The 16,709-nt window shown below is 44.3% G+C and overlaps 15 non-coding genes across 15 annotated transcripts; all 15 read right to left on the bottom strand.

Moving 5' to 3' along the window:
• Nucleotides 1-4,676: 4,676 nt before the first annotated feature.
• Nucleotides 4,677-4,758, bottom strand: trnas-gcu (transfer RNA serine (anticodon GCU)). Its single transcript has one exon. It is a non-coding gene; the product is annotated as a tRNA-Ser (tRNA).
• Nucleotides 4,759-5,559: 801 nt separating this feature from the next.
• trnav-cac (transfer RNA valine (anticodon CAC)) lies at nt 5,560-5,632 on the bottom strand. Its single transcript has one exon. It is a non-coding gene; the product is annotated as a tRNA-Val (tRNA).
• Nucleotides 5,633-6,987: 1,355 nt separating this feature from the next.
• On the bottom strand, nt 6,988-7,069 carry trnas-gcu (transfer RNA serine (anticodon GCU)). The gene has a single exon. It is a non-coding gene; the product is annotated as a tRNA-Ser (tRNA).
• Nucleotides 7,070-7,727: 658 nt separating this feature from the next.
• Nucleotides 7,728-7,809, bottom strand: trnas-gcu (transfer RNA serine (anticodon GCU)). The gene has a single exon. It is a non-coding gene; the product is annotated as a tRNA-Ser (tRNA).
• Nucleotides 7,810-8,610: 801 nt separating this feature from the next.
• On the bottom strand, nt 8,611-8,683 carry trnav-cac (transfer RNA valine (anticodon CAC)). The gene has a single exon. It is a non-coding gene; the product is annotated as a tRNA-Val (tRNA).
• An 826-nt stretch (nt 8,684-9,509) lies between these two features.
• Nucleotides 9,510-9,581, bottom strand: trnac-gca (transfer RNA cysteine (anticodon GCA)). The gene has a single exon. It is a non-coding gene; the product is annotated as a tRNA-Cys (tRNA).
• A 464-nt stretch (nt 9,582-10,045) lies between these two features.
• On the bottom strand, nt 10,046-10,127 carry trnas-gcu (transfer RNA serine (anticodon GCU)). The gene has a single exon. It is a non-coding gene; the product is annotated as a tRNA-Ser (tRNA).
• Nucleotides 10,128-10,928: 801 nt separating this feature from the next.
• On the bottom strand, nt 10,929-11,001 carry trnav-cac (transfer RNA valine (anticodon CAC)). Its single transcript has one exon. It is a non-coding gene; the product is annotated as a tRNA-Val (tRNA).
• Nucleotides 11,002-11,826: 825 nt separating this feature from the next.
• Nucleotides 11,827-11,898, bottom strand: trnac-gca (transfer RNA cysteine (anticodon GCA)). The gene has a single exon. It is a non-coding gene; the product is annotated as a tRNA-Cys (tRNA).
• A 445-nt stretch (nt 11,899-12,343) lies between these two features.
• trnas-gcu (transfer RNA serine (anticodon GCU)) lies at nt 12,344-12,425 on the bottom strand. The gene has a single exon. It is a non-coding gene; the product is annotated as a tRNA-Ser (tRNA).
• Nucleotides 12,426-13,226: 801 nt separating this feature from the next.
• Nucleotides 13,227-13,299, bottom strand: trnav-aac (transfer RNA valine (anticodon AAC)). The gene has a single exon. It is a non-coding gene; the product is annotated as a tRNA-Val (tRNA).
• Nucleotides 13,300-14,124: 825 nt separating this feature from the next.
• Nucleotides 14,125-14,196, bottom strand: trnac-gca (transfer RNA cysteine (anticodon GCA)). The gene has a single exon. It is a non-coding gene; the product is annotated as a tRNA-Cys (tRNA).
• A 453-nt stretch (nt 14,197-14,649) lies between these two features.
• Nucleotides 14,650-14,731, bottom strand: trnas-gcu (transfer RNA serine (anticodon GCU)). Its single transcript has one exon. It is a non-coding gene; the product is annotated as a tRNA-Ser (tRNA).
• Nucleotides 14,732-15,532: 801 nt separating this feature from the next.
• Nucleotides 15,533-15,605, bottom strand: trnav-aac (transfer RNA valine (anticodon AAC)). Its single transcript has one exon. It is a non-coding gene; the product is annotated as a tRNA-Val (tRNA).
• An 825-nt stretch (nt 15,606-16,430) lies between these two features.
• trnac-gca (transfer RNA cysteine (anticodon GCA)) lies at nt 16,431-16,502 on the bottom strand. The gene has a single exon. It is a non-coding gene; the product is annotated as a tRNA-Cys (tRNA).
• Nucleotides 16,503-16,709: the final 207 nt, after the last annotated feature.

The raw sequence follows: 16,709 nt of genomic DNA, 5'->3' as shown, positions 1-16,709 counted from the left end.
AAACCAGTCAAGCCAGTGATCAGCCGAGTAGTCGGGACAGACAGTCCAGGTCTGTTCCTTTACCTAACCTATATCAAGAGTCTGCTAATCTTTCTCGTATTCTTACCAGGCAGAACGAATTGACTAATATTCTTGTCAAACAACAAGTTCTTTCTACTTTACCCCAAGGGAATCTTTCACCCTTTGAAGGAGACATTTTCCAATACAAGTCTTTCATTCACTCTTTTGAGCACACAATCGAGAGAAAAACTGATGACAATCAAGATCGTTTACAATTTCTCATTCAGTATACTAAAGGACAAGCTCAGGAGCTAGTGAGAAGTTGTCAACATATGAATCCAAACAGAGGTTATCAGAAAGCAAAGGCTTTATTAAGAGAACACTTTGGAAATGAATATAGAATTTCTTGTGCTTACATGGAGAAAGCTCTTAGCTGGCCCTCTATCAAATCTGAAGACTCAAAGGCATTAAGTAACTTTGCATTGTTCCTTAGAACTTGTTGTAATGCCATGGAAGAACTAGAGTATATGGAAGAACTGGATACCATTTCTAATATGAAGAACATTGTTCTAAAGCTCCCGTACAAGCTCAGAGAAAAATGGCGTGCTAAGGCTTGTGAGCTGCAACGTACTGGTAGAGTGCGAATGGTCAGTTTAGTTTCTTTCATTGAGAGACAAGCCAGCATCATGTCAGACCCAATATATGGCAACATACAAGACTTGAGTTCTGTTAAAGCTAAGCCCAAGTTAATGTTGAAACCCAAGCCAAAAGGAACTTTTGCTACTAATTTGAATGTTAAACCACACCAGGAATCTAGAAACCCAGATAGAAGCCCAGATAATTCATGTCTGTTCTGTAAAGAGGATCATGAACTGAAGTCGTGCATTGAATTTGAGAAAAAGGTACACAAGGAAAAAATCACATTCCTAAAACAGAATGGAATCTGTTTCGGATGTTTAGTGAAGGCTGGACATGTAAGCAAAGATTGCACAGGGCGTCTAAATTGCTCAACATGCAAGAAAAGTCATCCAAGTGTACTACATATTAAGTCTGAACAGTCGTTAGTAAAAGCCCCTGTTAGTAGTGCGCAGGTGTCACTAAGTGGTGGTGAGCATTCTGGGGCCGGGGACAAACACAACACCAAGGAGTGCATGCTTCCCATTGTGCCAGTGAAGGTGAAACACTCCAAAGGAAGCAAGGTGATATACACATACGCTTTTCTTGATGCAGGGAGTTCTGCAACCTTCTGCACAAAGAACCTCATTGACAAGCTGAACATAACAGGGAGAAAAACCAACATCTTGCTCCGAACCATGTCCCAGGAAAAGTCATTGAGCTCAGATATAATCACAGGCTTGGAGGTTTCAGCTATAAATCAAAACACCTTCATTGCACTGCCAGAGGTTTACACCCAAAGGAGCATGCCAGTAGACACAAATAGTATTCCCACTAACGAAGATCTATCTAGATTTACTTACCTTAGAGAGGTGAACATACTCAGAATAGAAGCTGATGTAGAATTGTTGATTGGCAGCAATGTTCCAAAGGCTTTAGAACCGTGGGAAGTGGTCAACAGCCAAGGAGATGGACCATACGCAGTAAAGACCATATTAGGATGGACTGTCAATGGCCAGATATGCTCATGTGACTGTAAATAGAACTTCCATTGGAAACTTAGAAGAGCTGTTGCTGCAGCAATACAGTCATGACTTCAATGAAAGCCAAGACAAAGTTGAAATGTCGCAGGAAGACAAGAAATTCATGACAATAGCAGAAAAATCAGTCAAACTGCAAAATGGCCATTACACTTTGGACTTACCATTCAGGAGAAAAGATATCATTATGCCAGATAATCACCAGGTGGCAGAGCAGCGGTTGTCTAGTCTTAAGAAAAAATTCCAAAAGAACGAAAAATTCAAAGCTGAATATACAGAATTCCTCACAGAAGTTATAAATCGAGGACATGCAGAAGTGGTACCACAGGATGAACTGAAAAGGTGTGATGGTAAAGTCTGGTACATCCCACATCACGGTGTATACCACAGCAAGAAGGGTACAATAAGAGTAGTCTTTGATTGTGGTGTAACATACCGAGGCACATCTTTAAATTCTGAACTTCTGCCAGGTCCAGACTTAACAAGCTCTCTTTTTGGTGTCCTTACCAGATTTCGTCAGGAGCCTGTTGCAGTGATGACTGATATTCAGACAATGTTCCATCAGGTCAAAGTATCAAAGAATGATGTTGACTTTTTGCGATTTCTTTGGTGGCCTAATGGAGACATAAAGAGACCTCCAGGTGAGCATCGCATGTTAGTGCACCTGTTTGGAGCCGTTTCGTCTCCAAGTTGTGCAAACTTTGCACTTAGACAGACAGCTAAAGACAACAAGAACATGTTCCATCCGAACATAATAAGCACAGTTGAGAATAACTTTTATGTTGATGACTGTCTGAAGTCCCTGTCCTCAGAACACGAAGCAGTGCACCTGGTCAAGGAACTTACATCTCTCTGTCAAAAAGGAGGATTTCGTTTGACCAAATGGGTGAGCAACAGCCGAACTGTCCTAATGCATATTCCAAAGGAGGACAGAGCCCATGAGATTAGAGAACTGGACCTAGACAGAGACAAATTGCCAGTGGAAAGAGCACTTGGTTTGCTATGGAGTGTTGAGGATGACCTGTTCAAGTTTAAGATAATTGTGAAAGAGAAGCCTCACACACGAAGAAACATGTTATCCATTGTGAGCTCGATCTATGATCCACTAGGATTCTTGTGCCCCCTCACATTATCTGCAAAGTTGCTGTTACAGGAGCTCTGTAGGAGCAAGCATGACTGGGACAGCAGAATACCTCAAGCTGCATCTGACAAATGGAGTGGATGGATCAATGATCTATGTGTGCTGGAAAACTTCGTGGTGCCTCGGTGCGTTAAACCTTCTGGTTTTGGACCAGTTAAACAGGCTGAGTTACATCATTTTTCCGATGCCAGTGATCATGGATATGGCACAGTGAGTTATCTAAGAATGACTGCAGACAATCATGGTATAAATGTTTCTTTCATGCTTGGTAAAGCAAGAGTGGCTCCTTTGAAACAGATGACCATCCCTCGCATGGAATTGGCAGCTGCAGTGCTGGCAGTTAAAGTGGACAAGATGCTAAGAAAGGAGGTCGACTTCAAACTCTGTCAGTCTACCTTTTGGACTGATAGTCAGTCTGTTTTAAAATATATAGCAAATGAACAAGCAAGATTTCACACTTTTGTGGCGAATAGGATTTCTGTCATTAGAGACAACACAGATATATACCAGTGGAGATATATAGGAACCAAACTAAATCCAGCTGACATGGCGTCAAGAGGCTCCGCGAGGATCCTGGCCTCTGGGAAGAGTACTCCAAGTCCATCCTGGTTCACAAGGTCTAACAAGAACTGTTACTCTCCAAACCAAGTCTGGAGTTTTGATAAGACCAGTATCAAAACTTTGCTTGCTGCTAGAAGCTTCAGAGTTCCCTGAATGAAGATTGGATGACATAATTAGATATAAAGATAAGTGTATTTTCTGTTTACTTCACTTTAATATTTACTTATTATACAAAATGATAATGTGTTGAGTTTCAACACACCTCCAACACACCTCTCTGTAATTATCAAGCAACCCTGAAAACCTTGATAAGCTGCTTCAGCTATGTTTCATTGGGGTTGGAGCTAAAATCTGCAGGGCGGAAGCTCACCAGGAGCAGGGTCGGAGACCCCTGGTAGAGTGTGAGCATGCAATTCGTGAGCTTTGGCTTCACGTCGCATGGGATTTACTCGTTAAGTGTAGGTTGGCATTTAGCCACGACTGTGCTGAAATGGCACAGTGTATGCTCGTCTTTAGCGTAGTACAGGGGTCGGCAACGCCGGTCCAGAAGTGCTGCAGTCCTGGAGATTTTACTTCCAACCCTGATTAAACCTCATCCACCTGTAGTTCTCAGGTGACCCTTTAGACCTTGGTTAGCCTGTTCATGTGTGCTTGATTTGAGCTGGAGCTAAACTCTGCAGGACTGCTGCACTCCAGGACCGACGTTTGCCTACCCCTATGTTAAAAGGATCCAGGATGAACTTTGAGTAAGAAATATTAGCGCGCCAAACGACGGACATACAGGCGTATAGCCAAGGGGGCACCCGATTTGTTTCAGACGTGAAGTGTGAGCAGTCAAATGCTCTACCACTGAGCTATACCCCCTCACAGAAGACATGTGGCTGAAGAATTGAAAAAGCATCATGTGTTATACTTCACCACAGTTAAAGCTGTCGTGATAATGTCCAAGTGAACCGTTAGACTGCCCTATTTGCGTTTCAACGCTTTAGCACTGACCTATAGAAATTGTGCTAGAGAAAACGTATGTTTTTAACCATTCCGCTAATGTTTTTCAGTTGTTATGATTACTGTTTTGTTCCTCTTTCATCAAACATCAACAAAGGAACCACTCAACCCTGTCTTTACCACTTTCTAGACAGTTGGCACAAAGCATGGACTTTAAACACTCAAGTGTCCGCCAGAGACTCTGGCGAGTAAGCACTTCAAAACTGGTGAAAAGAAAACACACTGATTTCTCTACTCCTAGAGGTGTGGGAAACAACGTAACCATCTGCAATGTGGCATGTTAAAGACAGTTCAACTTCACAACGACAGACAGACGACGAGGATGGGATTCAAACCCACGCGTGCAGAGCACAATGGATTAGCAGTCCATCGCCTTAACCACTCGGCCACCTCGTCACGTGAAACTTTGTCGGAACCCCTGCGGTTGGGCATTGTGCGATTCCTAAATTACCAGCAAGTACGTAGTAGTGTGAATCAAATAGTTTCCGTTGTTGATTTAATTAAACGTTACCTTTTTGAAAGTGTTCATTTTGGCCTAACGGAAGGTAAACGCCTGAAGAGAACTGTGCATGAGCAATCCATCGCCTTAGACATGTTTAGAGATATTATCAAGGATTGACCTTTATTTAATTGGGGTTCTTTTTCAAAATTGTTTTCAACGGATTTCAACATGAAACAGACAAAAAACAAACGAGACATTCAAGACTTTATGTAAAGGGAACAAGAGGTTTTCATTGGCTTGTCTACACAGCCAACTGGCTGGGTAATGTTGACTAAACCTCAGTACACTTTCCTGTCTTACGTTCAACTAACACTAACCGACGATCAGGTTTAAAATAACGTGCATCAAACTGATGTAACTGTTGAGCTACTTAAATTAACATGACCAAAACCCTGTCATATCTCTAACAAAGTGTTTCAGTCGAACCGAGGACTTTTTGTGATAACCACAACACCACAGAAACCTGTTCGTGTGGATTCTTTGGTTATTTTGATAGATTTAGCCACACATTTTCTCTCTGTGCAACACTCCCCAAAGGGGCAATGCTTTTCGCCCACTTGCGAACTGGCCACCTTTCACGCGTGAAGCGAATGTGATGGGCGGAACTGTGTGTAACTTTAAAAGTGCTTCATGACACAAGGAGTAACGTGTCTCAAGAGAGGCTTTTAACTTGCAGCGTATCAAAAGGAACGCGCTGTTTCTGCCCGGTTTCGAACCGAGGACCTTTCGCGTGTGAGGCGAACGTGATAACCACTACACTACAGAAACCTACACGCTGTGGTACTTGGTTGTATAAACGGATTTTGCCACATATTTTGCGATCGCTTGAAGGAACCGCACAAACTGTATGAGAAAGGCGGCGCATTTCCCAGGAATGCATGGATGCTGATTCTGAAACTGGCAAACAGCCACACACTTCTTAGTTCGGGTATCTCACCGATTTGTTTCAGACGTGAAGTGTGAGCAGTCAAGTCGCAGCTCTGCGATCTGACCGAATTGTGCAGGTATCTCCAAACCTGCTTCTGGTCGGCTACCTTCCTGCAGACTTCAGTTTCAACACACCTCCAACACACCTCTCTGTAATTATCAAGCAACCCTGAAAACCTTGATAAGCTGCTTCAGCTATGTTTCATTGGGGTTGGAGATAAAATCTGCAGGGCGGAAGCTCACCAGGAGCAGGGTCGGAGACCCCTGGTAGAGTGTGAGCATGCAATTCGTGAGCTTTGGCTTCACGTCGCATGGGATTTACACGTTAAGTGTAGGTTGGCATTTAGCCACGACTGTGCTGAAATGGCACAGTGTATGCTCGTCTTTAGCGTAGTACAGGGGTCGGCAACGCCGGTCCAGAAGTGCTGCAGTCCTGGAGATTTTACTTCCAACCCTGATTAAACCTCATCCACCTGTAGTTCTCAGGTGACCCTTTAGACCTTGGTTAGCCTGTTCATGTGTGCTTGATTTGAGCTGGAGCTAAACTCTGCAGGACTGCTGCACTCCAGGACCGACGTTTGCCTACCCCTATGTTAAAAGGATCCAGGATGAACTTTGAGTAAGAAATATTAGCGAGCCAAACGACGGACATACAGGCGTATAGCCAAGGGGGCACCCAGATTTGAACCTCTTGATCTGCAGTCAAATGCTCTACCACTGAGCTATACCCCCTCACAGAAGACATGTGGCTGAAGAATTGAAAAAGCATCATGTGTTATACTTCACCACAGTTAAAGCTGTCGTGATAATGTCCAAGTGAACCGTTAGACTGCCCTATTTGCGTTTCAACGCTTTAGCACTGACCTATAGAAATTGTGCTAGAGAAAACGTATGTTTTTAACCATTCCGCTAATGTTTTTCAGTTGTTATGATTACTGTTTTGTTCCTCTTTCATCAAACATCAACAAAGGAACCACTCAACCCTGTCTTTACCACTTTCTAGACAGTTGGCACAAAGCATGGACTTTAGAGTCTGAAAACACTCAAGTGTCCGCCAGAGACTCTGGCGAGTAAGCACTTCAAAACTGGTGAAAAGAAAACACACTGATTTCTCTACTCCTAGAGGTGTGGGAAACAACGTAACCATCGGCAATGTGGCATGTTAAAGACAGTTCAACTTCACAACGACAGACAGACGACGAGGATGGGATTCGAACCCACGCGTGCAGAGCACAATGGATTAGCAGTCCATCGCCTTAACCACTCGGCCACCTCGTCACGTGAAACTTTGTCGGAACCCCTGCGGTTGGGCATTGTGCGATTCCTAAATTACCAGCAAGTACGTAGTAGTGTGAATCAAATAGTTTCCGTTGTTGATTTAATTAAACGTTACCCTAACCCTAACCTAACCCTAACCCTAACCCTAACCCGGATTTGAAGCGGGGACCTCTTGATCTGCAGTCAAATGCTCTACCACTGAGCTATACCCCCTCACAGAAGACATGTGGCTGAAGAAATGAAAAAGCATCATGTGTTATACTTCACCACAGTTAAAGCTGTCGTGATAATGTCCAAGTGAACCGTTAGACTGCCCTATTTGCGTTTCAACGCTTTAGCACTGACCTATAGAAATTGTGCTAGAGAAAACGTATGTTTTTAACCATTCCGCTAATGTTTTTCAGTTGTTATGATTACTGTTTTGTTCCTCTTTCATCAAACATCAACAAAGGAACCACTCAACCCTGTCTTTACCACTTTCTAGACAGTTGGCACAAAGCATAGACTTTAGAGTCTGTAAACACTCAAGTGTCCGCCAGAGACTCTGGCGAGTAAGCACTTCAAAACTGGTGAAAAGAAAACACACTGATTTCTCTACTCCTAGAGGTGTGGGAAACAACGTAACCATCGGCAATGTGGCATGTTAAAGACTTCACAACGACGAGGATGGGATTCGAACCCACGCGTGCAGAGCACAATGGATTAGCAGTCCATCGCCTTAACCACTCGGCCACCTCGTCACGTGAAACTTTGTCGGAACCCCTGCGGTTCGGCATTGTGCGATTCCTAAATTACCAGCAAGTACGTAGTAGTGTGAATCAAATAGTTTCCGTTGTTGATTTAATTAAACGTTACCTTTTTGAAAGTGTTCATTTTGGCCTAACGGAAGGTAAACGCCTGAAGAGAACTGTGCATGAGCAATCCATCGCCTTAGACATGTTTAGAGATATTATCAAGGATTGACCTTTATTTGATTGGGGTTCTTTTTCAAAATTGTTTTCAACGGATTTCAACATGAAACAGACAAAAAACAAACGAGACATTCAAGACTTTATGTAAAGGGAACAAGAGGTTTTCATTGGCTTGTCTACACAGCCAACTGGCTGGGTAATGTTGACTAAACCTCAGTACACTTTCCTGTCTTACATTCAACTAACACTAACCGACGATCAGGTTTAAAATAACGTGCATCAAACTGATGTAACTGTTGAGCTACTTAAATTAACATGACCAAAACCCTGTCATATCTCTAACAAAGTGTTTCAGTCGAACCGAGGACTTTTTGTGATAACCACAACACCACAGAAACCTGTTCGTGTGGATTCTTTGGTTATTTTGATAGATTTAGCCACACATTTTCTCTCTGTGCAACACTCCCCAAAGGGGCAATGCTTTTCGCCCACTTGCGAACTGGCCACCTTTCACGCGTGAAGCGAATGTGATGGGCGGAACTGTGTGTAACTTTAAAAGTGCTTCATGACACAAGGAGTAACGTGTCTCAAGAGAGGCTTTTAACTTGCAGCGTATCAAAAGGAACGCGCTGTTTCTGCCCGGTTTCGAACCGAGGACCTTTCGCGTGTGAGGCGAACGTGATAACCACTACACTACAGAAACCTACACGCTACGGTACTTGGTTGAATAAACGGATTTTGCCACATATTTTGCGATCGCTTGAAGGAACCGCACAAACTGTATGAGAAAGGCGGCGCATTTCCCAGGAATGCATGGATGCTGATTCTGAAACTGGCAAACAGCCACACACTTCTTAGTTCGGGTATCTCACCGATTTGTTTCAGACGTGAAGTGTGAGCAGTCAAGTCGCAGCTCTGCGATCTGACCGAATTGTGCAGGTATCTCCAAACCTGCTTCTGGTCGGCTACCTTCCTGCAGATTTCAGTTTCAACACACCTCCAACACACCTCTCTGTAATTATCAAGCAACCCTGAAAACCTTGATAAGCTGCTTCAGCTATGTTTCATTGGGGTAGGAGCTAAAATCTGCAGGGCGGAAGCTCACCAGGAGCAGGGTCGGAGACCCCTGGTAGAGTGTGAGCATGCAATTCGTGAGCTTTGGCTTCACGTCGCATGGGATTTACTCGTTAAGTGTAGGTTGGCATTTAGCCACGACTGTGCTGAAATGGCACAGTGTATGCTCGTCTTTAGCGTAGTACAGGGGTCGGCAACGCCGGTCCAGAAGTGCTGCAGTCCTGGAGATTTTACTTCCAACCCTGATTAAACCTCATCCACCTGTAGTTCTCAGGTGACCCTTTAGACCTTGGTTAGCCTGTTCATGTGTGCTTGATTTGAGCTGGAGCTAAACTCTGCAGGACTGCTGCACTCCAGGACCGACGTTTGCCTACCCCTATGTTAAAAGGATCCAGGATGAACTTTGAGTAAGAAATTTTAACGCGCCAAACGACAGACATACAGGCGTATAGCCAAGGGGGCACCCGGATTTGAACCGGGGACCTCTTGATCTGCAGTCAAATGCTCTACCACTGAGCTATACCCCCTCACAGAAGACATGTGGCTGAAGAATTGAAAAAGCATCATGTGTTATACTTCACCACAGTTAAAGCTGTCGTGATAATGTCCAAGTGAACCGTTAGACTGCCCTATTTGCGTTTCAACGCTTTAGCACTGACCTATAGAAATTGTGCTAGAGAAAACGTATGTTTTTAACCATTCCGCTAATGTTTTTCAGTTGTTATGATTACTGTTTTGTTCCTCTTTCATCAAACATCAACAAAGGAACCACTCAACCCTGTCTTTACCACTTTCTAGACAGTTGGCACAAAGCATGGACTTTAGAGTCTGAAAACACTCAAGTGTCCGCCAGAGACTCTGGCGAGTAAGCACTTCAAAACTGGTGAAAAGAAAACACACTGATTTCTCTACTCCTAGAGGTGTTGGAAACAACGTAACCATCGGCAATGTGGCATGTTAAAGACAGTTCAACTTCACAACGACAGACAGACGACGAGGATGGGATTCGAACCCACGCGTGCAGAGCACAATGGATTAGCAGTCCATCGCCTTAACCACTCGGCCACCTCGTCACGTGAAACTTTGTCGGAACCCCTGCGGTTGGGCATTGTGCGATTCCTAAATTACCAGCAAGTACGTAGTAGTGTGAATCAAATAGTTTCCGTTGTTGATTTAATTAAACGTTACCTTTTTGAAAGTGTTCATTTTGGCCTAACGGAAGGTAAACGCCTGAAGAGAACTGTGCATGAGCAATCCATCGCCTTAGACATGTTTAGAGATATTATCAAGGATTGACCTTTATTTGATTGGGGTTCTTTTTCAAAATTGTTTTCAACGGATTTCAACATGAAACAGACAAAAAACAAACGAGACATTCAAGACTTTATGTAAAGGGAACAAGAGGTTTTCATTGGCTTGTCTACACAGCCAACTGGCTGGGTAATGTTGACTAAACCTCAGTACACTTTCCTGTCTTACGTTCAACTAACACTAACCGACGATCAGGTTTAAAATAACGTGCATCAAACTGATGTAACTGTTGAGCTACTTAAATTAACATGACCAAAACCCTGTCATATCTCTAACAAAGTGTTTCAGTCGAACCGAGGACTTTTTGTGATAACCACAACACCACAGAAACCTGTTCGTGTGGATTCTTTGGTTATTTTGATAGATTTAGCCACACATTTTCTCTCTGTGCAACACTCCCCAAAGGGGCAATGCTTTTCGCCCACTTGCGAACTGGCCACCTTTCACCCGTGAAGCGAATGTGATGGGCGGAACTGTGTGTAACTTTAAAAGTGCTTCATGACACAAGGAGTAACGTGTCTCAAGAGAGGCTTTTAACTTGCAGCGTATCAAAAGGAACACGCTGTTTCTGCCCGGTTTCGAACCGAGGACCTTTCGCGTGTGAGGCGAACGTGATAACCACTACACTACAGAAACCTACACGCTGTGGTACTTGGTTGTATAAACGGATTTTGCCACATCCTTGCGATCGCTTGAAGGAACCGCACAAACTGTATGAGAAAGGCGGCGCATTTCCCAGGAATGCATGGATGCTGATTCTGAAACTGGCAAACAGCCACACACTTCTTAGTTCGGGTATCTCACCGATTTGTTTCAGACGTGAAGTGTGAGCAGTCAAGTCGCAGCTCTGCGATCTGACCGAATTGTGCAGGTATCTCCAAACCTGCTTCTGGTCGGCTACCTTCCTGCAGACTTCAGTTTCAACACACCTCCAACACACCTCTCTGTAATTATCAAGCAACCCTGAAAACCTTGATAAGCTGCTTCAGCTATGTTTCATTGGGGTTGGAGCTAAAATCTGCAGGGGGGAAGCTCACCAGGAGCAGGGTCGGAGACCCCTGGTAGAGTGTGAGCATGCAATCCGTGAGCTTTGGCTTCACGTCGCATGGGATTTACTCGTTAAGTGTAGGTTGGCATTTAGCCACGACTGTGCTGAAATGGCACAGTGTATGCTCGTCTTTAGCGTAGTACAGGGGTCGGCAACGCCGGTCCAGAAGTGCTGCAGTCCTGGAGATTTTACTTCCAACCCTGATTAAACCTCATCCACCTGTAGTTCTCAGGTGACCCTTTAGACCTTGGTTAGCCTGTTCATGTGTGCTTGATTTGAGCTGGAGCTAAACTCTGCAGGACTGCTGCACTCCAGGACCGACGTTTGCCTACCCCTATGTTAAAAGGATCCAGGATGAACTTTGAGTAAGAAATATTAGCGCGCCAAACGACGGACATACAGGCGTATAGCCAAGGGGGCACCCGGATTTGAACTGGGGACCTCTTGATCTGCAGTCAAATGCTCTACCACTGAGCTATACCCCCTCACAGAAGACATGTGGCTGAAGAATTGAAAAAGCATCATGTGTTATACTTCACCACAGTTAAAGCTGTCGTGATAATGTCCAAGTGAACCGTTAGACTGCCCTATTTGCGTTTCAACGCTTTAGCACTGACCTATAGAAATTGTGCTAGAGAAAACGTATGTTTTTAACCATTCCGCTAATGTTTTTCAGTTGTTATGATTACTGTTTTGTTCCTCTTTCATCAAACATTAACAAAGGAACCACTCAACCCTGTCTTTACCACTTTCTAGACAGTTGGCACAAAGCATGGACTTTAGAGTCTGAAAACACTCAAGTGTCCGCCAGAGACTCTGGCGAGTAAGCACTTCAAAACTGGTGAAAAGAAAACACACTGATTTCTCTACTCCTAGAGGTGTGGGAAACAACGTAACCATCGGCAATGTGGCATGTTAAAGACTTCACAACGACGAGGATGGGATTCGAACCCACGCGTGCAGAGCACAATGGATTAGCAGTCCATCGCCTTAACCACTCGGCCACCTCGTCACGTGAAACTTTGTCGGAACCCCTGCGGTTGGGCATTGTGCGATTCCTAAATTACCAGCAAGTATGTAGTAGTGTGAATCAAATAGTTTCCGTTGTTGATTTAATTAAACGTTACCTTTTTGAAAGTGTTCATTTTGGCCTAACGGAAGGTAAACGCCTGAAGAGAACTGTGCATGAGCAATCCATCGCCTTAGACATGTTTAGAGATATTATCAAGGATTGACCTTTATTTGATTGGGGTTCTTTTTCAAAATTGTTTTCAACGGATTTCAACATGAAACAGACAAAAAACAAACGAGACATTCAAGACTTTATGTAAAGGGAACAAGAGGTTTTCATTGGCTTGTCTACACAGCCAACTGGCTGGGTAATGTTGACTAAACCTCAGTACACTTTCCTGTCTTACGTTCAACTAACACTAACCGACGATCAGGTTTAAAATAACGTGCATCAAACTGATGTAACTGTTGAGCTACTTAAATTAACATGACCAAAACCCTGTCATATCTCTAACAAAGTGTTTCAGTCGAACCGAGGACTTTTTGTGATAACCACAACACCACAGAAACCTGTTCGTGTGGATTCTTTGGTTATTTTGATAGATTTAGCCACACATTTTCTCTCTGTGCAACACTCCCCAAAGGGGCAATGCTTTTCGCCCACTTGCGAACTGGCCACCTTTCACGCGTGAAGCAAATGTGATGGGCGGAACTGTGTGTAACTTTAAAAGTGCTTCATGACACAAGGAGTAACGTGTCTCAAGAGAGGCTTTTAACTTGCAGCGTATCAAAAGGAACGCGCTGTTTCTGCCCGGTTTCGAACCGAGGACCTTTCGCGTGTTAGGCGAACGTGATAACCACTACACTACAGAAACCTACACGCTGTGGTACTTGGTTGTATAAACGGATTTTGCCACATCCTTGCGATCGCTTGAAGGAACCGCACAAACTGTATGAGAAAGGCGGCGCATTTCCCAGGAATGCATGGATGCTGATTCTGAAACCGGCAAACAGCCACACACTTCTTAGTTCGGGTATCTCACCGATTTGTTTCAGACGTGAAGTGTGAGCAGTCAAGTCGCAGCTCTGCGATCTGACCGAATTGTGCAGGTATCTCCAAACCTGCTTCTGGTCGGCTACCTTCCTGCAGACTTCAGTTTCAACACACCTCCAACACACCTCTCTGTAATTATCAAGCAACCCTGAAAACCTTGATAAGCTGCTTCAGCTATGTTTCATTGGGGTTGGAGCTAAAATCTGCAGGGCGGAAGCTCACCAGGAGCAGGGTCGGAGACCCCTGGTAGAGTGTGAGCATGCAATTCGTGAGCTTTGGCTTCACGTCGCATGGGATTTACTCGTTAAGTGTAGGTTGGCATTTAGCCACGACTGTGCTGAAATGGCACAGTGTATGCTCGTCTTTAGCGTAGTACAGGGGTCGGCAACGCCGGTCCAGAAGTGCTGCAGTCCTGGAGATTTTACTTCCAACCCTGATTAAACCTCATCCACCTGTAGTTCTCAGGTGACCCTTTAGACCTTGGTTAGCCTGTTCATGTGTGCTTGATTTGAGCTGGAGCTAAACTCTGCAGGACTGCTGCACTCCAGGACCGACGTTTGCCTACCCCTATGTTAAAAGGATCCAGGATGAACTTTGAGTAAGAAATATTAGCGAGCCAAACGACAGACATACAGGCGTATAGCCAAGGGGGCACCCGGATTTGAAGCGGGGACCTCTTGATCTGCAGTCAAATGCTCTACCACTGAGCTATACCCCCTCACAGAAGACATGTGGCTGAAGAATTGAAAAAGCATCATGTGTTATACTTCACCACAGTTAAAGCTGTCGTGATAATGTCCAAGTGAACCGTTAGACTGCCCTATTTGCGTTTCAACGCTTTAGCACTGACCTATAGAAATTGTGCTAGAGAAAACGTATGTTTTTAACCATTCCGCTAATGTTTTTCAGTTGTTATGATTACTGTTTTGTTCCTCTTTCATCAAACATCAACAAAGGAACCACTCAACCCTGTCTTTACCACTTTCTAGACAGTTGGCACAAAGCATGGACTTTAGAGTCTGAAAACACTCAAGTGTCCGCCAGAGACTCTGGCGAGTAAGCACTTCAAAACTGGTGAAAAGAAAACACACTGATTTCTCTACTCCTAGAGGTGTGGGAAACAACGTAACCATCGGCAATGTGGCATGTTAAAGACAGTTCAACTTCACAACGACGAGGATGGGATTCGAACCCACGCGTGCAGAGCACAATGGATTAGCAGTCCATCGCCTTAACCACTCGGCCACCTCGTCACGTGAAACTTTGTCGGAACCCCTGCGGTTCGGCATTGTGCGATTCCTAAATTACCAGCAAGTACGTAGTAGTGTGAATCAAATAGTTTCCGTTGTTGATTTAATTAAACGTTACCTTTTTGAAAGTGTTCATTTTGGCCTAACGGAAGGTAAACGCCTGAAGAGAACTGTGCATGAGCAATCCATCGCCTTAGACATGTTTAGAGATATTATCAAGGATTGACCTTTATTTGATTGGGGTTCTTTTTCAAAATTGTTTTCAACGGATTTCAACAGGAAAGAGACAAAAAACAAACAAGACATTCAAGACTTTATGTAAAGGGAACAAGAGGTTTTCATTGGCTTGTCTACACAGCCAACTGGCTGGGTAATGTTGACTAAACCTCAGTACACTTTCCTGTCTTACGTTCAACTAACACTAACCGACGATCAGGTTTAAAATAACGTGCATCAAACTGATGTAACTGTTGAGCTACTTAAATTAACATGACCAAAACCCTGTCATATCTCTAACAAAGTGTTTCAGTCGAACCGAGGACTTTTTGTGATAACCACAACACCACAGAAACCTGTTCGTGTGGATTCTTTGGTTATTTTGATAGATTTAGCCACACATTTTCTCTCTGTGCAACACTCCCCAAAGGGGCAATGCTTTTCGCCCACTTGCGAACTGGCCACCTTTCACGCGTGAAGCAAATGTGATGGGCGGAACTGTGTGTAACTTTAAAAGTGCTTCATGACACAAGGAGTAACGTGTCTCAAGAGAGGCTTTTAACTTGCAGCGTATCAAAAGGAACGCGCTGTTTCTGCCCGGTTTCGAACCGAGGACCTTTCGCGTGTTAGGCGAACGTGATAACCACTACACTACAGAAACCTACACGCTGTGGTACTTGGTTGTATAAACGGATTTTGCCACATCCTTGCGATCGCTTGAAGGAACCGCACAAACTGTATGAGAAAGGCGGCGCATTTCCCAGGAATGCATGGATGCTGATTCTGAAACTGGCAAACAGTCACACACTTCTTAGTTCGGGTATCTCACCGATTTGTTTCAGACGTGAAGTGTGAGCAGTCAAGTCGCAGCTCTGCGATCTGACCGAATTGTGCAGGTATCTCCAAACCTGCTTCTGGTCGGCTACCTTCCTGCAGACTTCAGTTTCAACACACCTCCAACACACCTCTCTGTAATTATCAAGCAACCCTGAAAACCTTGATAAGCTGCTTCAGCTATGTTTCATTGGGGTTGGAGCTAAAATCTGCAGGGCGAAAGCTCACCAGGAGCAGGGTCGGAGACCCCTGGTAGAGTGTGAGCATGCAATTCGTGAGCTTTGGCTTCACGTCGCATGGGATTTACTCGTTAAGTGTAGGTTGGCATTTAGCCACAACTGTGCTGAAATGGCACAGTGTATGCTCGTCTTCAGCATAGTACAGGGGTCGGCAATGCCGGTCCAGAAGTGCTGCAGTCCTGGAGATTTTACTTCCAACCCTGATTAAACCTCATCCACCTGTAGTTCTCAGGTGACCCTTTAGACCTTGGTTAGCCTGTTCATGTGTGCTTGATTTGAGCTGGAGCTAAACTCTGCAGGACTGCTGCACTCCAGGACGGACGTTTGCCTACCCCTATGTTAAAAGGATCCAGGATGAACTTTGAGTAAGAAATATTAGAGCGCCAAACGACAGACATACAGTCGTATAGCCAAGGGGGCACCCGGATTTGAACCGGGGACCTCTTGATCTGCAGTCAAATGCTCTACCACTGAGCTATACCCCCTCACAGAAGACATGTGGCTGAAGAATTGAAAAAGCATCATGTGTTATACTTCACCACAGTTAAAGCTGTCGTGATAATGTCCAAGTGAACCGTTAGACTGCCCTATTTGCGTTTCAACGCTTTAGCACTGACCTATAGAAATTGTGCTAGAGAAAACGTATGTTTTTAACCATTCCGCTAATGTTATTCAGTTGTTATGATTACTGT

Source organism: Paramisgurnus dabryanus, chromosome 14 (genome assembly GCF_030506205.2).
Source record: "Paramisgurnus dabryanus chromosome 14, PD_genome_1.1, whole genome shotgun sequence".
NCBI lineage: Eukaryota > Metazoa > Chordata > Actinopteri > Cypriniformes > Cobitidae > Paramisgurnus > Paramisgurnus dabryanus.
Note: the sequence above shows the minus strand (reverse complement) of the source record. Positions and strands in the feature narration are given on the sequence as shown.